This window comes from Lynx rufus, unplaced genomic scaffold (genome assembly GCF_022079265.1).
Source record: "Lynx rufus isolate CCGP_SWC_20201006 ecotype Redwood Valley unplaced genomic scaffold, mLynRuf1.p SCAF_3, whole genome shotgun sequence".
Classification (NCBI taxonomy): domain Eukaryota; kingdom Metazoa; phylum Chordata; class Mammalia; order Carnivora; family Felidae; genus Lynx; species Lynx rufus.
In genome coordinates this window covers 163,255,047-163,282,662 of record NW_025814845.1, presented here as the reverse complement: position 1 = coordinate 163,282,662, position 27,616 = coordinate 163,255,047, and the positions used below count along the sequence as shown (strand labels likewise).

General features: G+C 39.7%; 1 protein-coding gene across 1 annotated transcript in view; it reads right to left on the bottom strand.

Annotated features, from left to right (window-relative positions):
- CSGALNACT1 (chondroitin sulfate N-acetylgalactosaminyltransferase 1) overlaps nucleotides 1-27,616 on the bottom strand; it is a 342,441-nt gene that overhangs the window by 156,432 nt on the left and 158,393 nt on the right. The gene's annotated exons all lie outside the window — the stretch shown is intronic.

Sequence of the window (27,616 nt, the reverse complement as noted above, 5' to 3'; positions counted from 1 at the left end):
AAATTGCCTTGTCATCAACTCATATGTCTATTGAATTTGGATCCCTAGTGGAAAAGGCAATTTTAAAGTTCCATCACAACTCTCTATAATCAGAGTGGCTGAAGACATTCAACTGATTGAGTAATAAACACAGTGGTTTTTACTTTTTTTCCCAATAACTGCTACCACCAGCTATGCACTGTGTACCCCTTTTTCCCCTGGGAAGTGAGTGACTTTTATTCTCAGTCTATCCCAAAACATTTTATCACTTTGGTCTATTAAAACAATCCAACATATACAGCACCACATATGAAGTATTCTTGTCTAAAAATAATTAACCTGGATATAATCAAGTTTCTAAATCTATCTACTGGCTTACAAATAATACCAGGGATAGAGAAACAAGTTAATTGTCACTACTAGGAAGTAATCAGTCAAGAGGGTAAAACTTTCTGTAGGACAAATGAACCTCTTTCTCCATCAAATCAATGTTGTGAGAGGGATAAAAGAGAGTGAAATAGGGGAACATAATAAATGAGACTCACAAAACACCCAATAATCAAATGCAAAATGCAGGCCTTGTTTATATACAAATTTCAAAAACAACTGTGAAGAGATACCTTTGAAACAATTGGGGAAATTTTAATGTGGACTGGATGTTATATGGTATTAAGGAATTAATATTAATTTTGTTAGAAACAATACTGGCATAATGGTTTTGAGGGGGGAAAGTCTTTATCTGTTGGAAATACAAAAGTATTTGCATGTGAAATGACACAAGGGCTAGGATTTGCTTTAGAACAGTCTAACAAAAAAAATGTTTTTAATAAAATAAAAGTCAGGGAAGGGGGGTGAAACAAGACTGGCAAAATGTTGGTACTCATTAGGTTCATTACATTCTACTTTTGCGCATATTTGGATTTTCATAATGAAAATATTTTTTTAAATCCCTGTGACATTTCAATCTCACCCATTCTGGGATCCCCTCCTCCCCAAGGAGCAGGCCAAGCTGCTGGTTCTAGTGGCTCGGGAGCAGAGTCAGGGATGGGCAGAGGAAAGGAAGGGGTGCTATCTGCTCCCCACATCCCCTCCGTCTTGCCTGCTCTCGCTCCTCTGATGACAGAGCAGATAAAGGCCTGGAGGAGACTTCTCTGTCATTAGTTGTCATTTTCTTTGCTTGCAGCCTATTTTTTAAAGACTGATGTCAGTTGCAGCTGATACAGATGGACAGACAGGTGAGGACCTAAACAAGGCTTGCTGGCAGGGGTCTCTGTCCTGAGCAAGAATCTGGCGGCTGATGGTCTGCTGTTAGATCTAATTGCACCTGCCAGCTGACCCCCAGCTGGCAGCATCATGCCACCCTGCATTAATTTGACAGCCTTTTTACCCCACCTGGTGACCCAAGCTAGTCTTCCCTGTGTGATCCAAGGCCAATACTTAGCCTGCTTATAAGTGAAATCATGTTTGCATATTTCTCAGAAACCACGAATTTGAGTAAACTGTCTTGTTTCCTCTTCAACTAGTTACACCATCATACACACTCTCTCTCACCAATGTTCTTCTCTGTGCTCCTTTAGCACTGGGCAAGTCAGCAAGTCCTACAACTCAGCAGACATGCAATAATGGAACATACAAATAGTCTTTGCTTCTTGTGGACCTCAAAAATTATATGAGTAATCCTCTTGGCCCCCTCCTTCACCTCAGCTCAGAGGCCCCCTTAGTCTCTCTGATCTCCTTCAGGAAAGAAAGAAAAGGAGCATCTTTTATTCACAAAGACTGTATGCAGAAGCCCACCTCTTTCTCCCCCCCAGGTCTCCTCTTAGTGGCCAGTGGTAAAAGTTGGCCACACCAGTGTCCATTCTTGCACTTGGAAATAGAATGGAGACTGTATGTGGCACTAGAAAACTTATAATTTTGCTCTCAACAGGATACTAGCTCTACTGCTGGGGCTGTGGGGAGATCTTGAGAAAAAGATCTTGAGAAAAAGATCTCAATCAACACCTCCGCCCACCCTATTGCATATACTACACATCGGGTTACCATGCCAGGCAATGGAAGTACAAGGGCAAGTAAGACATACTTGCACTGGCTCTGAAATCACAGGGAATGAATCTGGGTACAGGCTCTGCCACTTCCCAGCTGTCTGACTTGAGTAAGAAACTGAAGCCAATGCTGATGCGAAGACTTTGAGTCTATAACTAGAAAATGAGAGGCGGCTCAGATGATGGCCAAATCCTGAAGCATGCTCAGCCAACAACTGAACAAAACTACTGGCATCATAGAAGTCCAGCCCGCTGCCACAGTTAATTCAAAAGTAAAATAAAGAGGGGCACCTGGGTGGCTCAGTCAGTTAAGCATCCAACTTTGGCTCAGGTCATGATCTCACGGTTTGCAAGTTCGAGCCCCATGTTGGGCTCTGTGCTGACAACTCAGAGCCTGGAGCCTGCTTTGGATTCTGTGTCTCCCTCTCTCTCTGCCCCTCCCATGCTCAGGCTCTGTCTCTCTCTCTCTGTGTCTCTCAATAAATAAACATTAAAAAAAATTTTGGGGGGGGCGCCTGGGTGGCTCAGTCAGTTAAGCGGCTGACTTCGGCTCAGGTCATGATCTCGCGGTCCGTGAGTTCGAGCCCCGCATCGGCCTCTGTGCTGACAGCTCGGAGCCTGGAGCCTGTTTCAGATTCTGTGTCTCCCTCTCTCTGACCCTCCCCTGTTCATGCTCTGTCTCTCCCTGTCTCAAAAATAAATAAAACGTTAAAAAAAAATTTTTAAATAAAGTAAAATAAAGAGTGAGCTAGCATGCAAGACAAGTGGATCCTGTAGGCATGGTTGCACTGAATGGAGCAGTGGGAAAAAATGATGCCACAGCCATACTCTGCTTTCACTCAGCCATCAGGTGGAGCAGGTCCAGATCAGCTGCAGCCTTTGGGCATCAGGTGCAGGTGTTGGGCACAGGTCACCCCAGAGACGTAAGGCAGCATGCAGGCTACAGATGCCACATAGGATTCTATTCCTCTAGTTGGCCACTCAGGCCTTGACATTTAGAATAATTTATCATAATTTCCTTTTTTAGGTTTCTGGTTTTATAATTTTTTTATGTTTATTTCTGAGAGAGAGAGAGAGAGAGAGAGACAGACAGACAGACAGACAGCATAAATGGGGGATGGGCAGAGAGAGGGGGAGACACAGAATCTGAAGCAGGCTCCAGGCTCTGAGCTGTTAGCACAGAGCCCAACACAGGGCTCGAACTCACAAACTGTGAGATCACGACCTGAGTTGAAGTCAGATGCTTAACTGACTGAGCCACCCAGGCGCCCCTAATTTACTTTTTCTTTTCTTTTTTTTTTAAAGAGAGAGAGAGCGAGCACAAGCTGGGGAGAAGGGCAGAGGGAGAAAAAAAGAAACTCTTAAGCTGGTTCCATGCTCAGTGCAGAACCCAATGCGGGGTTCAATCCCATTACCCCAGAATCATGACCTGAGCCAAAATCAAGAGTCGAATACTCAACTGACTGAGCCATCCAGGCACCCTGTAATTTATCATGATTTCTAACGTTAACTCTCTCAAAAGCCCAGTCCTATTTTGTGAGGCAGGCCAGCACGCTGCCAGCTGAGAGGACTTCAGGATAACACACTGCAGTGGATATTCGTCATGCTTTGGGACTACGTGTATACCTTCCCTATTCTTAGGACTCAACCACCTATGATCCTGGTGCCCAAAGTCAGAAGACATTTGTTTCCCTAGTCTCTCTTGCATTTGGAATGAATCATCAACTTCTGCACTTTAAGTGAAAAAAAAAAAAAAAACCCTTTTATTTAAGTCATTGTATTCAGGGGTAGCTTTGCCTGTACTCTTAGACACAAAATGAAGAGATTCCATTCCACAAGAGGCAGACTACTATCTCTATAGTATCTATGGATTCACATTTGTCTGTGTGTGTGGGAAATACTGACTCAAAACTGTGTTATGCATCTCCCTCTAGCCCTGCCAGCCAGTTTCTGAAACAGTGTCAGCCCTGCCTGTCTCCCTTTTCTCATCTCTGGATTCTTCAGTCTGAGTCCTGCCTCCACCTCTCCACTCATATTATTCTTTCTTTCGTGTTGCCCACCCTCCACCCTTCACCTCCCACTTCTGACAACTAACAATCTGTATCTGTTTTCTGCATCTATGAACGCAAGTTTCTGTTTCTTTGGGCTTTTCTCAGATTCACGTATAAGAGATAGCATACAGTATTTGTCTTTCTTTGTCTGACCTATTTCACTTAGCATAATACTCTCAAGATGTATCCATGATGCAAATGGCAAGATCTCATTCTTTCTCGTGGCTGAATAATACTCCACTGAGAGACAGAGAGAGAGAGAGAGAGAGAGTGTTTCATATTTTCTTTATCCATCTGTCCATCAGTGGAAACAAGTGATACGGGTCAAAAGGTACAAACTTTCAGTTCTAATATAAGTAAGTCATGAGAATGTCATGTACAGCATGGTGACTACAGTTAATAAATCTGCACTGCATATTTGAAAGTTGCTGAGAGTAAATCTTAAAAGTTCTCATCACAAGAAAAAAAATTATATGTGGTGAGGGATGTTAACTAGGCTTATTGTGGTGATCAGTTCACAATACATACAAATACCAAATCATTATGTGGAACACCTAAAACTAATAGAATGCAGTAAGTCAATTATGCCTCAATAAAAAAATAATAATAAACTGTTCTTCCCCAAGTCACCTCTGATTTCCTTTCTGAAGCCCTGACTGCTGAATCTCAAGGACATTTTTGAGTCATCTCATTTGACTAATGACAGCACCTACAGTGCCAATCACTCCCTCCTTCCTTACGCAATACTTCCTCTTGGCTTCCACAACTCCAGCCTCTCCTGGAAACCCCCAACCTCTCGTCTGCCTGCTCTTTTCCCCTCTCTGTCAATGCCAGCTCCTCTACCAGATGGTTCCATGAGGAAGTCCCCAAAGACTGACTCCTCTTACTGTTTTTCTTGTCATAGGCAAGCCTATCTACTTTCATGGCTGTTCATATCTTCTGCCTAAACCTAAACCTGCCTAAAACTGGCTGGGTTTCACACACATTTATCCACCTTCCTACTTAATCTCTGCTCAGATGTGCCATTGGTTTAACACACCCAAAGCCAAGTTCCTGATGTCCCTGCCAAAACCGTCCTCCTGCTCTGTCCTCCATATCAGTAAATGGTGCCTGTAACCATTCAGATGTTTACACCAGAAAACAAGGTATTACCATTGAAGCCAATTCTTGCTCACTCCCTTCTGTTCATTCTAATTCCAAAATAGATCTTAAGGCTGTCTACTTGCTCCACCTCTGTCATAATCATAGCCCAACCCACCACCCTCTTTACCTGGACCCACTGTAAGAGCTTCCTGACTGGCCCCCCTGCTTTTACCCTTGCTGCTCCTACTTCGCTATCCATAGAGCCAGACTTTTAAATTTTTTTTTTCAACGTTTTTATTTATTTTTTTGGGACAGAGAGAGACAGAGCATGAACGGGGGAAGGGCAGAGAGAGAGGGAGACACAGAATCGGAAACAGGCTCCAGGCTCCGAGCCATCAGCCCAGAGCCCGACGCGGGGCTCGAACTCACGGAGCGCGAGATCGTGACCTGGCCGAAGTCGGACGCTTAACCGACTGCGCCACCCAGGCGCCCCAATAGAGCCAGACTTTTAAACCAGGAAAGCCTGCCTCCTCAAAACCCTGGAGTGGCTTTCCACAAATTCCTTAGAGTGGCCTAAAAAGCACAGCTCCAAGTTCATCTCATGTCACTGTCTTGGCCCCCTCTCCCCATATACCCTCTACACTCCTGAGAGCCACACACCCTTAGTTCTTCAGTTCAATTTCTCAGTTCTTCCAATGAACCATATTCTTGGTTCTCATGCCGTTTCCTCTAGAAAGCTCTTCCCCTTTTCAGTCTGCTGGTCCCAGTTGACACTCCCAAAGGGGAACATTCTCTAAAACCGTTCCCCCAGTCTAAATTAAGTTACCCTTTATTCTTTTTTAATACTTATTTTTACTTTTCCTCTGTAAAATGTACAATTTATAATTATACATAGCTGCAGATCAAGATAAAAAGACACATAAATACCCATCTCTGCCACTAGGCTTACAATCCCTAAGGGGAGGGATTATGCTTACTTAGTTCCTGGCAATATATTCAGTTTCTAGCATATTCAACAACAAATAAAGAAAAAGCTAATGAGTGAACACAAATAGTGTATCACTTTAACCTAAAAAGTTATATTTTTCCAGCTTTATTGAGATATAATTGGTTATAACATTGTATAAGTTTAAGGTATACAACACAATGATTTGATAAATGTATGTATTGCAAAATGATTACCACATTAGGTTTAATTAACATACCCATCACCGACATAGTTACAATTTTGTGTGTGATGAGAATTTTTAGATCTACTCTCTCAGTAACCTTCAAATACATAATACAGTATTGTCACTCTGCTGTACGTTATATCCCCAGAACTTACTTGTCTTGTAACTGGAGGTCTGTACCTTTTGACTACCTTCACCCATGTCACCCACCCTCCAAACCCCACCTCTGGCAACCATCAGTCTGTTCCATTTCTGTGAGTTTTATTCTTTGTGGAATCTAACACATATAAGTGAGACCATACAACATGTGTCTTTCTCTGTGTGACTCATTTTATTTAACATAATGTCCTTGAGATTATCCCAGTTGTTGCAAATGGCAACATTTCCTTCTTTTTTATGGTTGAATAATAGTCCATTATACACACACACACACACACACACACACACACACACACACACACATCTTCTTTATCCACCCATTCATAGATGAACACTTAGGTTGTTTCCACGTCTCAGCCATTGTAAATAATGCTTCAATAAACATTGGGGTACAGATATCACTTCAAGATAGTGATTTCATTTCCTCTGGATATATATTCAGAAGTAGAATTGCTGGATCATATGGCAGTTCTATTTTTAATTTTTTGAGGAACCTCCAAACTATTTTCCATAGTGGTTATACTGATTTACATTCCCACCAATGGTCTACTAGGGTTTCCTTTTCTTCACAATCTCACCAGTACCTCTTGTCCTTTTGATAATAGTCATATTAATATCCAACTTTTCTAGCACCATTTATTGAAGAGACCATCTTTTCTCCATTGAATGTTCTCGACTCCTTTGACAAACACTAGTTGCCTATATATGTGAGGCCTATATATATTTCTGGGTTTTCAATTCTATTCCATTGGTCTGTGTGTTTTACCAATGCCATACTGTTTTTGATTACTATAACTTTGTAATATAGTTTGAAATCAAGCAGTGTGATGCCTCCAGCTTTGTTCTTCTTTCTTCAGATTGCTTTGTCTATTCAGGATCTTTTGTGGTTCCATACAGGTTTTAGAATTTTTTTCTACTTCTGCAAGAAATGCCATTGGAATATTAATAGGGATTACATTGAATCTACAGATAGTTTTGGGTAATATGGACATTTTAGCAATATTAATTTTTCCATCAATGAACATGAAATATCCTTTCCATTTATTTGTGTACTCTTCAATTTCTCTCATCAATGTCTTATAGTTTTTGGTGTATAGATCTTTCACCTCCTTGGTTAAATTTATTCCTAAGTATTTTATTGTTTTGATGCTACTATAAATGGGACTTATTTATTATTTTTAGATAATTTATTGTTATGGGCATTCTTATCTCACTCTTGATATTAGTGGAAATTTTGCTTAAGTTTCACAGTTAAGTATGATATTTGCTGAAAATTTTTGTTAAGTACACCTGAGACTAGAAATGCTCCACTATTGTTAACAGGCTTTTCATGAATGGAATTTGAATTTTATTATATACTTTCCTGCATCCGTTGAGATAAACACATGGTTTTCAGATTTAAATTGTGAATATGAGTAAATTACAAAAAAAGATTTTCTTATGCCAAACCATCTTTGAATTCCTGGAATAAACCCAACTAAGTTGTGATATTTTTTAACCTTTAGAAGATTCATTTTGCTAATATTTTGTTTAGGGTTTTTGTATCTATGTTTATAAGTGATTTCTTCCACTTTCTATCTACAGTTGACCCTTGAACAATGAGGGAGTTAGGGATGCCACTCCTCCTCCCAACAGTTAAAAATCTGCCTGTAACTTTGGACTCCCCCACAACATAATTACTAATACCCTGTTGACCAGAAGCCTTACCAATAATATAGTCAATTAACACATATTTTATATGTTATGGGTATTATATACCATATTCTTTCAATAATACCCAACTTTTTTCTTACTTTTTTGGTACTTCTAGGCTATACAATTTGTCTGCAAGCTTTTTTCAAATTATTATAAATCTACAAAAAAAAATTTCCAGTACACTTACTGATAAATATCCATATGTAACTGGACCTGCACAATTCAAACCCATATTGTTCAAAAGTCAGTTGTATTTATTTTGCTAGCAATCTGATCTCAATGACTTTGATGCAATAAAAAATACGTTTTTCAGTAGATTACTTTTCAACTATTCTTTTTTTAAATTTATTTTAATGTTTGTTTATTTTTGAGAGAGACACAGACAGACAGAACACAAGTCAGGGGAGGGTCAGAGAGAGAGGGTGACACAGAATCTGAAGCAGGGTCCAGGCTCCGCACTGTCAGCACAGAGCCCAACAGGGGGCTCAAATTCAGGAACCATGAGCACAAACCTGAGCTGAAGTCAGATGCTTAACTGACTGAGCCACCCAGGCGCCCCACTTTCCAACTATTCTTAAAGAAAAAGCCAGCAAGAAATTTGGTCTCTGAACTTTGAGAATACACTTTTAAAAGGTATTCACCAAGATCTCATGTATATTTTCTACTTTTTTCTTAAATCCTAAAGCTATTTTCCTTCTCAAATTTTTTATTGGTATAACAGACATAACACTATATTAGTTTCTGGTGTACAATATAATGATTTGATATTTATCTATATTGTGAAATGATCACAATAGGTCTAGTTAACATCTGTCACTATACATAGTTACAGTTTTTTTTCCTGTGGTGAGAACTTTTAATACCTACTCTCTTAGTGACTTTCAAATATGCAATACGGTATTATTAATTATAGTCACCATTCTGTACTCTATATGCCTGTGACTTGTTTTATAAGTGAAAATTCGTACCTTTTGACTCCTTTTGCCCATTTCATTCTCCCCCTAACCCTTACTTCTGACAACCACCAGAGTTTTTTTTTACCTAAAAACAGTTATAAAATTTGGATATTCTCTTTTCTTGAAGTAAAACTTTGTTTTGAATAAACAATATTTTCATACATATTGCCTGAATACATATTGCATTCATGAGAACACTTGTATTGTAAAATAACTAAAATGGAATGGCAATATCACACTAAGTCTCTCCCACTGAAAGCAACTACAAAAGCTGAACTAAAAATGAAGAAGCAGGGGTAGGGAGAGGAAAAGAAGAAGGAGAAGGAGGGAGAGGAGAAGAAGCAGGAAAGGAGGAGGAGGAGGAGGAGGAGGAGGAGGGAGAAGGGCGAGGGGGAGAAGAGGTGAGCAGACAGCTGCAGCCCACAGGTGGAAGCAGTATCCCTGGGTCAAAGAGACACAACCTGGAGTTCAGACCACCACTACAGCCAGGACTTGAGCAGCCAAGATCCCAGAGAAAAGGGAACCTCAAGAACGTGAACCAAAATTACGCTACTCAGCCTTTGCATTCAAGGCACTTGAGAAATCCAAAAACACGAGTTGAAAAAGGAGAAGACAAGCACAAAGCTGAAAGCTCAAAAGCTAAGAAGTTTTTGTCAATCCCACTCTGCTTGGAACTAGTTTAGGGTCTAACATGGACAAGGAACCCTGGCTTTCAGGTAAGACCCTCAATGGGCTTTGCCTTAGGAGTCAGGTAAACAGAAACAGAGCAGCCTGAAACTCCACCCCTATCATCATAATTGTTGACTGCATCTAGATGAACAGCTTTATTCTACTGTCCACCAGAAAAAAAAAAAATCTCCCCTGGAGGAAGAGCACAGCATCCAGAAACACCACCATTTTTCATATACAATGTCAGGTACTTAATAAAAAATTACAAAGCATGACATGAAACAAGAATGGATGACCAAAAACTAAGAAAAACTGGATACCATATTGACCCACAGGTGATCTAGATATTACAATGATCAAAAAGGAATTTTAATATAATTACAATTACTATGTTGAATAAAGTAGATGAAAGATAATTTTATCTGATATCTAGAATCTATATATAATCTACATAATGATTGAAATTAATAATTCAATACATGTGTTTAACAGCAAATTAGACACAGTACAAGAGGAGTTTTCTAAAGTGAAAGAGGGACCCCTGCCTGGTTCAGTTAGGCGTCCGACTCTTGGTTTTGGCTCAGGTCAGGATCTCATGGTTTCGTAAGTTCAAGACCTGCACTGGGTTCCCCACTGACAGTGCAGAGCCTGCTTGGGATTCTCTCCCTCTTTCTTGTTCTGCCCCTCCCTCATTCACACTGTCCCTGTATCTCTCAAAATAAATAAATAAACTTAAAAAAATAAATACATGAAATGAAATGAAATGAAATGAAAAGAGATGTCAGTAGAATATATCCAAACAGAAGCAGAGAGGGAAAAACAGACCTGAAAACGCAGAAAAGAGCTTAAGTGGCATAGGAAGCACAGATCAAAGTGCGAACATAATGTGTGACTGGAGCCCCAAAAGGAGAAAAGAGGAGGCAACAGCAGCCACAAAGACCGTCACCAGGAGTCTGCCGAAACTGATTCAAGGTCTTGAGCCACACAGCCAGCAAGCTGAGTGAACCACAGTTAGGGGAAATATAAAGCAAACATGCCAAAGCCCATCGTAGTAAACCTGCTGAGGACCAAGTATAAAAAGAAAGTCATAGAAGCATCCCGGCCTGGGGTGGGATGGCGGGGGGGCATCTAAGGGCAGATATAATAGCATGCAGAGGCCTGCCTCAGAGTTTCAATATCATCCTATGGAAGCCTGATAGCCTCTCTCGCCCATTTGGCTATCAGGTGAAACTAAGGACAAAAGTTCAGAGAACAGCTCCTTGCAGTCCCAAAGTTAGATTCTTTTTTATTAACTTGAGGCAGAATTCTGCAAGAAATCAATGGTGGCATACAAATTCTTTTGTATCTTTTTTGTTTCCAGATTTAAAAACCTGTCAGTATATAAAGAGAAAAGATTTTTACTGAAGTCTGATGCTTCTCTAACTGATAAAATAAATATAGAAAATACACCAGCCACTGAGTATCAACAGTATGCTAATATACACTCATAATTTCACTTTCAGGAACCCAAGGCCCATAAAGCTGAGAATAAAAATGAGTTATTGTCATGGTGGGGTGAAACTGATCTCTAAACAGACAGAACACTGCTATGGTACATACTCAAGAATGGTGAGCTCGCCATCATTTCAAAGGATTCAGAACTTTATTCTGATTTTTCCAATAACTAAGAAAATTATCCGTCTTAGTTTTTAACAGGAAAAAAAAATCAGATGCAAAAGCCTCAAAATAACATTGTGATAATTATCTACCAGCCCGGCACGGTTTGAGCTATTTGTCTTACCCAAATGAATCCTGAAAATGCTGGGACAGAAAATCAGGCTCTAAAATGTAAGTTTCCAGTCACCTGGCCCTCCCTCAAGAAGGCCATGGCTGTAACCAGGCATCACAGCTGACTATACATCCCCATTTATTGGGATTTTGCATACTGTCCTGGTGAATGATAGCATAATAGAAGAACATGATTAAAGTTTTCACAGATGATTTAGAGAAACCAAAAGAAGAAATAGTGGGGAAAAATATCAATACTTTTATTGAAAGACTGACTCTTAGACCTTTCAAAACCTGTAATGCACATTAGCAACACTATAATGTGCACGTGGAAGAATATAATGTGCCTCTTTTTCTTAATTCCCCTCAAAGTCTTGACATTTTCATTTAAAGAGCCTGAGAGTATTTACTAAAACCAATCTTTTCTCTAGTTCTTGTGTGAAAGAAATCATCTGTCTTTAGGAGTGATACACAAAACCAAGACCTGGCCAGTTGAGTAATTCATTCCCCTGGTTCAGGGATGGACATGTGACCCAATCAAAGCTGATGAAAGTCGGTCTTGGAATTTGCTGGAAAGATTGAGAGAGAAGGAAAAGAGAACCCTCATGCACTGTCGGTGGGATTATAAATTGGTACAACATTCTGGAAACCAGTACGGAGGTTCCTCAAAAAAAAAAAAAACCAAAACAGAAATACCATATAACCCAGTAATTCCACTTTTGGGAAAATTAAAAAGAAAATTAAAACATTAATTCAAAAAGACATAGGCACCCCCATGTTTATTGCAGCATTATCTATAACAGCCAAGATACAGAAGCAATTTGAGTATCCATCAACAGATGACTGCATAAAGAAAATGTGATGTTTATGTATATATATAATGGAATATTCCCATCCTTAAAAAAGAATGAGATCATGGGGTGCCTGAGTGGCTCAGTCAGTTGAGCATCTGACTTCAGCTCAGGTCATGATCTCACAGTTCGTGGGTTCGAGCCCTGCATTGGGCTCTGTGCTCACAGCTCAGAACCTGGAGCCTGCTTCAGATGCTGTGTCTCCCTCTCTCTCTGACCCTCCCCCGTTCATTCTCTGTTTCTCTCTGTCTCAAAAATAAATAAACGTTAAAAAAAATCCTAAAAAAATAAAAAATAAAAGAATGAGATCTTGCCATTCACAACATTGATGGACCTGCATAGTATTATGCTAAGTGAAATAAGTCAACAAAGACAAATTCCACTGGATTTCACTTATATGTAGAATCTAAAAACAAATGAACAAAAAAAATATACAACAACAAAGCAGAAATAGACTTATAAATTCAGAGAATAAATTGGTGATTTACAAAGGGGAGTAAAGGGACAGGTGAAATAGGGGAAGGGGATGCAGAGGTACAAACTTCCAATTATAAAATAAGTAAGTCACAAGGATGAAAAGTACAGCACAGGGAATATAGTCAATAATATTGTAATAACTTTGTATGGTCACACAGAGTAACTACACTTATCATGGTGAGCATTTCATTATGCATATCATTGTCAAATCACTATGTTGTACATCTGAAACTTATTATGTGAACTATATTTCAATTAAAAATTATATACAGGAGTGCCTAGGTGGCTCAGTCAGTTAAGCACCCAACTCTTGATCTTGGCTCAGGTCATGATTTCATGGTTCATGGGATCCAGCCCTGCATCATGCTCTGTGGTGATAGCATGGAGCCTGCTTGGGATTCTCTCTCCCTCTTTCTCTTGCCCTTCCCCCACATGCTCTCTCTCTCTCTCTCTCTCTCTCTCTCTCTCTCTCTCTCTCAAAATAAATAAACTTCAAAAAAATTATATATATATGTATATAGATAGATATAGATATAGATATCAAATTATTATTATAATGACCAAACACTAGATACAATGAGACAGAAAAAAAGGGATGGAGAATCATGCTCACTCTTCAGCTAGGCTTAAATCCAGAGATACTATAGCCTTTCCTCACTACCTAAAAATGAAGGCAACACAAAGAACAGAGCCAAAAGATCTAATTCTAATTCCTGGATCAAGGAATCCCAGAAGCCAGCTGCCCCTGTACCCCTTTTTGCTTGAGCCAGTATGAACTGAGTTTCTATCTTTTGTAGTAGGAAGAGTCTAAACTACTAAGTTCACTCTAGAGAAGGGCAGCCATTCTAACAGCTACTGTTGTTGAGATGCCTCAAAAGATTTCTCAGCTGGAAGTCCTAGTGACCAGGGTAGACCAATATAGCCAGATTAGACCATGGCCAGAAGACATGGACAAAAACACACATAATTCGGAGAAAAAATTCTGAGCTACACTGAACCCAATGCAAAACCATGAAGTATATACAGTATCACACCAGCCTCTGACATTAAAATAAAAGTAAGAGGATTTGATTTCAGTCTAAGTGACCTTTTCCCAAAACTAGTCAAGCTACCAAATGCCTCAGTCCTTTCTGATAATAATAAGCAAGTGTGATTCAGAACAACATAATAGCAGAGAACTGCATTCAGCTTTCACTAAAATTATCAATCACTATACATCCAATTACTTTGATTATAGGGCTTGCTTGGGATGATGTTCACTTGCAGGCATTCGGTTTCAGCTTATTTCAACTCTCCAGTCACCTTCCTGCTACCTTGTACTACACAAGCCACACACCCTCCACATTCGGTTTGAAACTGCCAACAAAGAACCAATGATTGCTCTGCGGTAACTGAGCGACTGAAATAAAATTTCAAAGCCTTCCAAATTCTGTTGGCCACCTGCTCTTACTCTGGATTTGAGAGAACTCAAACCAATGAGGCCCAACACTGACAACTGTCACTCTCTGCGGCCCACAGCTTTTGGGGTATGTTTATATTGCTTAGTTATGATTAAATGACCCATAAGAAACACAAACTGGGCCAAGCCTAATAGTCTGCTACATTAATAGGTCTGGCTGAAGTGTTTCTTAAAAACTTTCCAGTGAGGGGCAATACTATCTCTGGTAACAAAATAAGAAGCCCTGTGTGCCACCCACCAGCTTTATGACTTTTGAAAAGATCACCCACCACAGTACTTTTTTTCATCTGTGGAACGTGAGAGTCAAATTAAATGATCACCATCCAAAGCTAACATTTGAGAAATGTGTGATCTCTAAACCTGGAAGCTTATGGTCATGTGCCTCCTGGGCAATGGTATTGGGTATTCTGTAATTAAGTTATGAAGACAGTTAATATTATTTGTGCTGGATTTTTGTAAGTCTATGGTGATTTTCACATTAGAATTTCAAGCTGAGCTGAAATAAAGCTTTTTGACAAAGTAAGGCTTAGCTTGGATTTTGAATTAAGAAAAAGTTTAGACTAACAGTTAACCTTGGATTAATATTTATTTTACTAATGTTAGCTATATATCCCATGGTGATATTCTATTTCCTCCAGGAAATTTATGCCATTATAAAATTCTAGCTAATGCCACTAAATTTTGGACATAAAACACACTGCCAGTGAACACTATTAACTGCTTATTCAAAACCAACTATTTATAAAATCAAAAGAAGTATAACCTAACTACACTCAGAGAAAAATGAATGAATCTTCTGCTACCATATTCCTTTCTGTCACAGTGTGTCCCAGAATGACTGGTGACATTCTCAGTTCCATGGCTGTGGCAATACATAGCTAGGAATAAAGCGTTCTAAGTCATCTCTGTTTTCTTTTTTAAGAGCTTGTTATCGAGTTCAATGCAAAGAAGATATTCAGAAGCAAGTGTGATGGCACCACGGCCAATGGACAGTGGGCTGGGGCTGGGGGGACATCAAAGTGGACTTTGGAATCAATAGATCTGGATTCTAGCCCCCCACATTCTCTAGCTGTGTACCCTCAGACAACTTATTTAATCTCTCTGAGCCTCTGTGTCTCAACTTTATTTAAAGAATTAATAAGAAGTACTTTCAAAGGCTGTTGGAAGGAATGATGAGGGAATTATATATGTAAAATAGACTACATAGTGCTTGGAATACTGCAGAACCTGGTGTGCGTTTCTTCTGGCCTATCCTTCAGGGAATCACTCCAGACCACTACAAAGAGAGAACACACACTGGTAAGAGCTCTAAGTTAGCAGGAAGAGGGCTGCTTTCCATGTGAGTTTACACTCTCCAGTAACTACTGACATAATTTCTGTGGCAAGGCTAAGGACCACATGTGACTGAAGAAGGTAAAGCACAAAGGGACCTCATGAAAGCACCTCATGTACCATGTGAGAAGCTTGATTATCCTTCTTCTGATTAAACATGCAGTTATGGGGCTTTTCCCACACCACCTTCAGAGTAGGTAGATCCAGTAGATTCTGACTTGGTACCAGCACCCTACGTTCTCACCTGGGCACTTTCGTTCTCTTTAGTGGAAAAATCTGCCAAAGAAGCCTGTGGCTACACAATACCATTTCACTATCCCTGTATTAATTCCCTGACTGGTTACCATAAAAACCCACTAGTCTTACTAAGCTATTTCCTGCCTTGCTTCTGGTGGTATCACAGGGAGGAACGGAGATTCTAGAGAATGCTAGGCCGTGAGATGTAAGATGAGAAGATCCGTAACAAAGAACCTCTCTCCAAGAGAACATAAGATCAACCTCTACATTACCAAATTATCAGCTTATCGACAAAGCAGAGCTCCAGTCTGAACAGCACCTTGCTTGAGGAGCTCAGGAACAGACCCTCAATGGTCCTGTTCTTTACCACTTCCCAACCCCCCCTCCCCAGTGGCCTCCAGGAGCAAAGCAGCGCCAGCGCCCAGACACAGGACAGCAGGGAGAGGCCCAGAGGCTGAGAAACTCCGAGCCACAGCAGCACATCGGTTTTCTTTCAACATGAAAATCAATTCCCTTTAGGAAACATGCCCAACATCAAAAAGTCTTGTGGAGACACCTACTGCAGCTTTAGTGAAAAGAATTGGAACTTAGAAAGTTCTTCCAAGTAGAGAGACTCTCAACCTCTAGAAAATCCAAGACCACCTGCAGAGCTTCTCAGAAATGCAGATAACTGGCAGCAGCCCTGACACACAGAATCAGAAACTCCAGTGATGGGCTGGGGCATCTGTATCTCTTTTCAGCCCCAGATTGAAGGCTGGGAAATGCTGGCTTAGTTTGTGACAGCTAGTGAGATGCAAGTCTAACTTGGAATCAGGTTTTCATCCATGGGCAGTGCCTCTAAAAGGCTGGTTAGTGGGACACTATTCTTAAAAAGGTTAAGAAATGTCATGCTGGAAAAGGGTTCTGTGGAAAAGAAAGCCAGGAATCAGGAAGTCATATTAAACATTACTTTACTTTAGAACTCCCAGAATCTTTAATAGGCCACAGTACATTGTACCCTACGAGAAAGGAGTACATTTTCCAAGCTTATCTGGTCACCAAAAACTTTCCTTTTGAAAAGCATCCCACAGCACTAGTAATCTGGGTAACTAACACTTTGGGAAGTGCTGGTCTAATGTAATTGTCCTCCATTAACTGTCTCTAGAGGTTTCCTAAAATGACAGTCTGACAAAAATACTCCTTTCAAAAGTTGTTTGTGTTCCTGCCCTCAGGGCTGGAGTATAAGGAAGAGTAACCATTGAAAACTGTCTCTGCCCAGAGATTAGTTTAGAACCAGGTGATGAAGTTCCTATTTCCCTTCTTTTCTCCACCTAGGATGCTACTCTGAACACTTCCAACTTTTATCCCTGTGTTTTGATACCTGTCAGTCAAGTATTTGCCCCTAATAAAATTAACATTCTTAGATTTTTTTACAGTCAAGATGTCTGGCTCATGCCAAGGCTCCCTTCTGATCTTTATATTATGGTCAGCTTCAATTGGATAGACTGATGAATTTAAGGCCTGAAAGGGAACTGTAGGAACTGTCACTGATTTTATATAAAATGCTTATTATATTCTGTAGTAGGGTGAATTATTCAGAAGAGCCCACATTCCTAAGTTCCTAATAAAAAAAAAATTCAGACAATATGATAATATATCTTTAGCCTTAGGCTGTGTTCACTATGCATATCAGTCATTCTTCCCTCCCTATTTGAACTCTCCAGAAACAGAGATGGCAGTGGCCACACCAAGTGGGGAGTGGACCATCTGGCAGTCCTGGCCCTTTTATCAGGACCCAGCAGCTGTGGCCGCCCCTGTGACTGCTCAAAGAGGTGGCCCAGGGAGCGGATCTTTTTTTCCAGATACCTGCTCTTTGATAAAGAAAGTTTCTTGTCTTCTGCCCTATTTGGAGATTCACCAAGGTGTTTAGGTCCAAGGTTTAACTTTCTCAGTTCAGGGTGCCATTCATGTCTCATTAACTTTTCTAACACCCCTTGACTTAAAAGAAAGGGCTAACAGTTTTTTTTTTTTCATTAATCAGTTAGGTCCACTAGTTTATGAGTATTTATATCCTAATAACTTAGTAACTGTTTAAGAATATGATACATTGAAAGAAAAATAACAGTTTTATAGCATTCTTAACCACATTACTTAACAATGGGAGGTGTGCATCTCTTGGGCACTGCACTGTTTTGCAAACTGGGGATCAGATTAGGCACCACCACCCCATTTTGTGTAGCAATTGCTTCTTATCAGAGTAACTGCTGAAAATGCAGTTTCCCAAAGATGTGATATCATCAAAAGGAGCATAGCTCAATCTAATGTTGATAGTATGAACTACCTTGAGCTAGCAGTTTGCATGACGGCCAAGAGATGTCTAGCACCCTTTACTTGAAAATGTAAAAAATTCCAAAGCACAACTGTGGATTCCCTTTGGTGCCCTGGAGTACCTTGATACACAGTTTGGCAAACAATGTAAAGGTAAAAGATTCTTTGTAAGATGTTTTATAATCCTTCTCTAGCATTTGGCCAACCAAATATATGCCATAAGGGCAAGGTAAGGGTCCAATAACCATAAGGAGAAAGATTATAATTTCACCAGACACAGAAAGTAGGCAGAGATGCCATTTCAACCTAATTGGCAAAAGATGAAAATTCCTTCTTTCATTTATGATACTTCTCAGCTAGAGAGGCCTGATTTTTACCTCTTGGACAGTATTACACTACACCAGCTTACCAGTGAATAAAAGAAGAGCCATTTAACTACACTGTTTATTTGATAAGATTTCCTTATGTAACCTTTTTGGTTTGGTTCACATACTATTCTCTCCACAAGCTGCTTATTTTCTATGGATTAATGATTTGCTTGTAAAGTATTTTGGCATTATTCACTTTGGGCTTTGGATGCCATAAATCTCCTCAAAATCAGGGTTGTAATAATGTTTGTATCTTTGCATAACAAGATAACAATAGCTACACAAATTAACTAGATTCTAGTAGAAATTAACTCTAATTGACATAATTTTATGTATTTGAGCTTCAACTCTAAAAAGACTTTCCTGATAAAAATCAGGGGATATTTTGAAAATCTACTTAGCTTTAGAATGAGAACTAGAAGCTCCCTGTTCTACCCAGTCTGAGGACTTCAGAGTAGAGGATCTTGGCAGACAGCTTTCCCCTCAAAGGCACGTCCACTGCCTTACCCAGCCTATTCCAAATGAACAGAAATCAGGGATCACTTCTCCCTAGACAATCCTGAAAAGAATGCAATGTCATGGGGTCCTGAAAAGACTGCTGGTACTGCTCCCATCTCAGCTCTCATAAGCTCTGTGGCCTGGGTTAGGCTTGACTGTGACATGAAAGTTACTTAGCATTCCTGGGCCCACTCAGTCATTGTGTCAACCAAAATGCCTTCTCAAACATTCCAAACACCCATCAACTACCATTCTTGAATAAGATTTAAATCCAGTCCTTGTTTAACAGGTGAGGAAACTGAGACTCAGAGATGTAAAGAAATCATTCAAGGTCATATGGTCAAGTACAACTACAATTTAGGACCCCTGCCCACCTGCCCAGAATTCATGCCATGCATAGAGCAGTTAAGTCATTTCTTTCAGCTCTAACAATCCAAGACTTTGTGATCAAAAGGAGATGGGATTTATAATAGTAAATAAACCTTGGAAGAAAATGGAAATGTCAAAAACCAGTTATCTTGCCAAATGTTCAGACTCCTAGATCCAGAGGAAAAACTTCATGAGGGCAGGGGTTCTTATCTCTTGTTCACTTCTGTATTTCCAACTCCTAGAATCCTGCCTAGTGCATAGAAGACACTTAGCAAATTTTCTGAGTGCACTGGCATACTATAAGAAATGGCAATGTGTATGGGTAGTATTTGTACTTAGGTAATATTCTGGAAGGACATGAGTTACTGGATTTTTTTTAAGTTTGCTTAGATGAACCTTATTTTCACATTACTCAGGATCAAATAACAATCTATAGAAATAATAATAATGTCTGTGATAAGTTCTCACTGGCTACTATATATTGAGGGTAGTATTATATTAATATCTTTGTTATCACCAGCTGAGTACCCTGCCTATGGCTTTTTGTTGTTGCGTATTTGAAATGCTAGTCACATATGAAGTACGAGTATGAAACAAATCATAGCTGGAAGTCTACTGCTTGTGTTGAGAGTTTAAAATTTTGCCTCTCGAGAGGGACGACACAGAGAAGAAAGCCATGCCCCTTGATAATGGTGGCATTATCTGATCCAAGTTTGGACAGGACTTCCCTTCTAAGGATCTCTCTTTCAATGTAGAGGTATTCATGCCTTTGCCACTGGCTCCTAGAACAATAGAATACAGGGGTTCTGCAGCATCATCTATTTGGAAGGAGGTACATACCAGTTTGCAATACTGCTGAGAATGTGAATTCATCTGGCAACTTTATTACAAGAAATTCAGTGATGTGTGCACAGTCTCATTTTCATCCACAACTTGGTAGTTATTTACTACTTATGTTTGTTTATAATGGGTCCAAGTTAGAAAAGTGTTGACTTGTTTAGGGTAGCAACCTAGTTGGGGAGAGGCAGGAAACAGGATCCTCACCACCTGGCTCTAACTTAATCAGCTCAACTGGGGACAAGGAGTAGAGGGCCCTGGTGAGGTATGCAGTAGGAATGGCAAGGAGTCTGCAGCACAGAATAGTGTGAGCCGGGGGAACAAAGCTGGAAATAACCAGCTTTGGTTTGGAAATAACCAGCTGGAAATAAATGGATGGAAGTTCGCCATCTAGACCAGAAGAAACTACACAGAGGTACAGACTAAGAGAGAGTACAGAATGCAAAGGAACATTAATATATGGGCGACGGGAAGGAGATTAGGAAGGAACAACCAGAAAAGAGGGAGAAAACTGTAAGCAAGTATTGTTAACATTATATAAACCAAGAGAAGCGAGAGTTTCAAGGACAGTGGCCAAAGAGTCAAGGGATGGAGAGAGGTCAGGTCACAGTGATACCCATAATCTGGCTTTCCATGTACTAAAAATAATAGTTAAGATGTCATGTATCAAATTACAGTGAAACGAACAATAACAATGAGACCAAAACCCACAACAACGACTTCAGGGGAAGAAGACTTACGTGATGATATAACACAAGAACAACACACCTGACCCTCATGCGGCCAGCTAATCCATGCCCAAGTACAGCTTCTGTTCCAACTTTAGGTCAGAATTCAAATTAGGACAATTTTCCAAGACTGTAGGTAAGTATTATATTTCACTTGCCTGCAAAAAAATATCCTAAAAGTCAAATGTTGTAAATCATATGATGGCATTTAATTTAATTTTAATTTAATCCTTTTTTCCCCTTCTATCAAGACTGTTCCCTGGCATATATCCCACAGGCTCAGGATTAGGTGGCTATTCACATTTTCTATAAACTTAGAAAACACATTTAGGGGCAGCTGGGTGGCTCGGTCAGTTAAGCGTCTGACCCTTGATTTCCACTCAAGTCACGATCTCACAGTTCGTGAGTTCGAGCCCCGAGTCACAGGATTCTCTTCCTCTCCTCTCTCTCTGCCCCTCCCCTGCTTGCTCTTTCTCTCTCCATCTCTCTCCCGCAAAATGAATAAATAAACTTTAAAAAGAAAAACACATTTAATGATACAATCAGCCCCGGCTGCAAGCTTTTCTTATATTTGAGATTTTGATTCTTCTATTAATACTGAGACATTCTTCCAATATATGTCTTTCCTGTTTCTTGCAACCAAGAATCCTAAATAATATCCAATATTTTAATTTGTCAAGAAATAGAATTTTAAATATTAATTATCATTACATTCTAAAAGAATAGATATTTTAAATATTAATACATAAGAAAAAAGACCAGATCCTCAAACTAAAGATTATTCTCTTAGAGTATTAGCTCTTTGAAAACATCACCTGACTTTTCTCATTTTTCCTGCAGAGGACTGACACCTTCACAGACACTGGATTCCAATCCAAAAATTGACACTTCATAACCACAAAGTGTATTTAAAGTCTAACTTGTAGTAAGTCTCTTATGTTTGCTGAGCTGAAAATATGCAACTCTTTATTAAAAGGTTTAAGTGTAAATATTAATACTTCTAATTACCACATATTTTTAAAGAGCTTTAGGAAAAAATTTAAAGTATCAACTTGGATTAGATGGTTTCCTAATAGTAGAGATGAATTTAGTGCTTTCTGGTGGCTCTGATCATAGAATCATGTCAGTAATGTTAAAAAATCTTTGGGGCGCTCAGTCAGTTAGGCGACTGACTCTTGACTTCAGCCCAGGTCATAAACTTACAGTCATGGCATCAAGCCCGGCATAAAGCCCTGCATCAGGCTCCATAGTGAGCGTGGAGCCTGTTTGGAATTCTCTCACTCCTTCTCTCTCTACCCTTTTCCCCGTTCGTGTTCTCACGCTCCTTCTCTCTCTAAATAAATAAATAAGCACTTAAAAAAACTAAGTAACAATCGAGCTAAACATTTCCAGAAGGTTATAATTCTTTCTTTTGCCCACCTTCACCTCTAATTTTCGTCCCCCCCTTTCCCTCAAACCTTTACACATAGCCCCATCAGATCCTTGCCATCCCATCTCAACAAACATGCTCACAGGCTGACGAGATTCAAGTTTCATTTTATATTCTTCAGGAAAGATATTACACACTGGGTCAGAACCTTCAAGTAAAAGAACTGCTTCCTAGGTGTCAGCTGAACATTTTGAAATTGTGCTCTTTCAAGCACCAGAGTGTTATTTACAGTTTTAGAGTCATGATTTTCCACATAAAAGGTCCATTAGTGTGATGGAAAAAAAAAAAATGACTGAAGTAGCTGGCTCCTTATGAGCAATCAAATCAAAGCCTGGAGTCTGTCATGCCCTCTGCTCATGACAGAACAAATATTTCTTCCCTTAATCATAAAAGTAATTTTTTAAATGTCATACAAGTATTTCTGGATGAGCAATAAGATCCTATTCTCTTTACTGAAGAAAAACAGGTGAGGAAGTGGATAATTTTGAATCAGATTTTAACTGCAAATATAGGCAAAAATAAGAAAAGGAATAACAAGGTCTAAAAGTAAATCCCAAAGGTCTTATCAATGTAAATCCGGTTTTTTTTTATTACAGAATACATTTTTAAATAAAAAGTGATTTAAAGATCTGCCCAAATGAAAAATAAAGCTTTCCTTAAGCTTTCCTTAGGAAAAGTCCCCAAAGAAATTCCTTTCAATTTTGTTTTTACTTTTAAATGATTAATTATCTTTTTTAAAAGCAAGGTCTTTGACTTTTTGTTATTTTTAATTTTGGTAAAATACATATAATATTTACAATCCCAATGATATTTAAGTATACAGTTCAGGAGTATTTAATACATTCACATTGTTGTTCAACCAATCCCCAACAGTCTTCATCTTGCAAAATCGAAACTCTGTACCAATTAGACAACACTATGTTCTCCCCTCGCCCCCTCCCCGGCAGCAACCATTCCTCTTCTTGTCTTTATGAATTTAAAGTCTCCAGATACCTCTTATAAGTTGAGTCATATAATATTTTGTCTTTTATTTTTTCTGTTACTGGCTTATTTCACTTCACGTCATGTCCTCACGGTTCACCCGTGTTGCAGCATGTGTCCAAACTTCTTTCCTTTTTAAGGCTGAATACTACTCCATTGCATGCATATATTCTGCATCTTATTTATCCACCTATCTGTGAATGGGTACATGGGTTGCATCCAACCTCTCTGACTTACATTTTAAACAATTTAACTAAGTAGGCACTGGTGCTGGAGTGAGAACACCTGGCTCCAAATCCCTCACCATCTAATCTCCATGTTAGCATAGAAAATACAAACGTTAAAATGAAAGAAGGTGGTAAAGGAAAGATACCATAAAGCACTCAGCAAATTAAAATCCTGATGTCAGTAGGTTCTGATGAGGGTTTTTGATACCAGAAATTCATCCAAACATTTGTTGGGGAATATGAGTAAGAACAAACATATGCTAAACACTAAAAATGCAGAGCCCTGCCTCCTGTGAGGACCATGATGGCCACGGGACAGACATCTAAGTGGTAAGCAGCTGTAAACAGTGGGAAAAAGAAGGTGATAGAGAGGCACAGTGGCCCAACCACTCCCTCTCCAGAGCTGAGTCCTACAGAAGGAAGGGAGTCAGATGGGCAGAGAGGAAGAAGGCTCTGCAGATAGGAGACGGCAGAACCAGGCAGGGATTGTGGGAGGCTGAAGCACAGGCTTGGAAGAGAGAAACTAACTCAAAGAAAAGGGAATCTCAATAAGCAGAGCCCAAAAGAGAATAGAAAAGACAGAAAAACAAGGTCTAATTAAGTGTCAATCAATAGAAAGAAATGAAAACCCACTAGAAGGCATGCATCACTGGATACCCATTCTGGTGCCAATGTGAATCTCCTGGCCCTTGCTTGCCTGGAGAAGCTTCGTCTGCTGAAAACAAATTGTGGCTCAGGAGTATAAATTAAAATTGTAGCAGCAAAAACTGACACTCATTAAAAGCTTACTGACTTTGTGTCACACTTCATTCCATTGGATGGAAATATTTTAAAAGTTGAAAAGATTTCCAAAAATTCACAAAATACAAACTTCTCTGCTTAATTCTCTGGTTTTTCAAATATGAGCAATGTTCCAAGTTACTATATTATATTTTATACTAGTATTTACTTATAATACCTACTTCATTCCCAATAAAGACTGAATTAGCTACCATTTTATGTTACCTGGTAATCACATTTCATGGGTTCCCAGAACTGCAAAAGACCTACAACATTATTTGTCTACACAAAGAGAGTTTCTATTCCCCAGACACTCCCCAAGGAACTAACTGACCACCAAAATGAGAACAGAAAGGCCTGTGCTCTGCTCAGAGAGGAGTCCAAGAGACCCTGGTACAAACAGTAGCGATAATGCAATGACATGCGCCAGTGCAGAAGCACAGGCAAAGGGCTAGGGAGCCAGAGGAGCTACCCTCAAGACAAGGACATCCCTTTGTTCACTTTTTCATTCACTCACTCATCCTCCCACTCCCTTCTTCAGGGCCTCATAGGAGCTTTCCGTGAGTGCTGGTGATGCCTGTACAGGAATGCTCACTGTAGGAATTGCTGCTGAAGGGTAAGACGTTCCTGGGGTGGGTGGCAAGGTCAAAAGTATTGCAGGCAGAGGGGTGCCTGGCTGGCTCAGTCCACTGAGTGTCCAACTCCTGGGTTCAGCTCAGGTCATGATCTCGCAGTTCATGGGTTCAAGCCCTACATCGGGCTCCTCGCTGAGAGTGCAGAGCCTGCTTGGGATTCTCTCTCTCTCTCCCTCTCTCTGTCCCTCCTCCACTTGGTCTGTCTCTCTCTAAATAAATAATTTTTTTTTAAGTGTTGCAGGTAGAAAGAAGAGTATGAAGACCAACACAGCTTCCAGCGCTCACAGTGAGTGGGGGAAGGTCAGGCAGGTGAGGAGCAGAAGGTGGAGATGGTAAGCGTGTGACCAGGAGCACTTGGAGACAGCAGCACACCTTTCCCTTGTCAGGAAAAGAGGAATTAGCATGTGTGGCAATGTGGACACACTTCTCGGTAGGGAGAGACAGGAAACAGCAACAGGGCACAGAGTGGGGTGAAAACATGGTGGGCAACAACCGACTGAGAAGGGATGGTGGGGCAACAGGCTCTGTGAAGGATGTGGTTACGACACCAGGACATCCTTACTGCAAACTTTTTATGGCCTAATGCTGTTAAATATCTGAATCAAACAGTCCACTGTCCCTGCTTGGACTCCATGGTCACCAGGCATTGGTGTAGCATGTCTGCAGACCGGAGGGAGAACACAACCCAATCACTCTTTTCCCAAATTACATGTTTGTTTCTTGCAAGCCTGGGGAAGGTCTACTGCTAAAGGACATTCAAGTCTCTGAGTCTATAAAGGCCTCAGTCTGTAAGGAGCAGTTCCTGAAGTCTGGCTTTCAGCCTCAGCTCCTGGACGTCAACATCTCTGAGCAGAGATCCACAGCACTGTGACCACCACCAAAACCCAGCTCGGGCTACAGCCTGCCCTCTGGCCACCCAAGCATTCTTCCTGTCTTGCTGCTCTCATAGCTTCATACTACAGCACAAACATCCTATAATTTCACATTTGCCCAAGCAGACCTTAATCAGCTTTTCACTGCTTCTCTGTTTTGTAAAGTTTACTTTGGCTCTTTCCTACTACTATCTCAACATTTTAATAATTAGGGTCTACGTGGTGTTCTACTGACACTGTTCTCTTCTAACATCATCCAAGTCATCCTCAAAAACATTAAACATCATGGGGCGCCTGGATGGCTCAGTCAAGTTAAGTGTTGACTCCTGATTTCTGCTCAAGTCATGATCTCACAGTTTGTGAGATCGAGCCCTGTGTCAGGCTCTGGGCTGAGTGTGGGACTTGCTTGAAATCCTCTCTCTCCCTCTCTCTTTGCCCCTCTCCCACTTGTGCGCACACACTCACATGCACTCTCACTCTCTCTCTCCCTCAAAATACATAAGTAAACTTTTTAAAAAAAACATTAAACATCACAAGACCAAATATAAGAATAATTTCATATATCCCTCATTGGCCCTGAATCACTTAGGCCTCTTAGCCACTTGACTTTGTACACAGAAAAAAAAATATGAAGAGTTATTCTTTGATTATTTTTGTATTATTAACTTCTGGCCAAGCTTGTTTTTATTTTTCTATTATTAGTAACTCAGATACAATCCCTTTTACAATCCACATATTCCATTGTTTTAGTGCAAAGCAGTTCATTAATGTAAAATCAAATCAAATGCTTTGACTTCCATTCTTTCATTTCAATCAGTGTTACAAATTCTGAACAAAACCTCCACAGAAATTTGTTAAATCAACAGGAAAAGTGAGTGGAACTTCTTGAACATCTGTATATGCTAAGCACAACTTACTATTTTTACTTTTATGGCTATTGAGCCATTTCTAAAGAATACTACAAATGGTTTGTATACACTTCAGATTTCAGACTGTTGCATTTCAACATTAATGATGTCCTTAAGGTTCTTGCTTTTTTTAAAGTTTAGTGTTGACAAATGTAATAAAATATCTTATCGCAGAGACACTCAAAATCACTGGTTGTAAGAGCAGAACTTAAACAACATTCCCAACCTTGACATTTGTCCCCAGACCAAAACCAACGATACAATCCATTAGGGTACTAGTCTCCAAACTTCCCCAAACACCCCGGAGGTGTTATAAGTTAGAGAGCAAGATCATTCTTCAATTTCCTAAACCATTTTGTCTAAATAAATATTCTGCAGCATGGTCAAAATTACAGTGCCCATTTGATTACAGGCTAAATATTTGAGAAAGCTTAATACTCTATCACAACTCCCAAAAGGAGAACAAATGTTCCCATTCAAGTGAATATTTTTTAAGAAGAATTATGTAGTTCTTCTAAGTACATTATTGGCTTAAGTCATTTGCCACTGTGAGAAGAGATAAATTCTAAGGAAGTTGGTAACATTAAATGTAGATTACAGGCTTTACAAAGTGAACAAAAAGATTCAAGGCAGCCAAATAACTGAATTACTTTGAAAAAGTATTCATATCTTAAAATAATAATTTGTTGTTAATCAAACTATTGACAGTAAAATGAAATTTAACACATTTCAAACACCGCCAGAATAC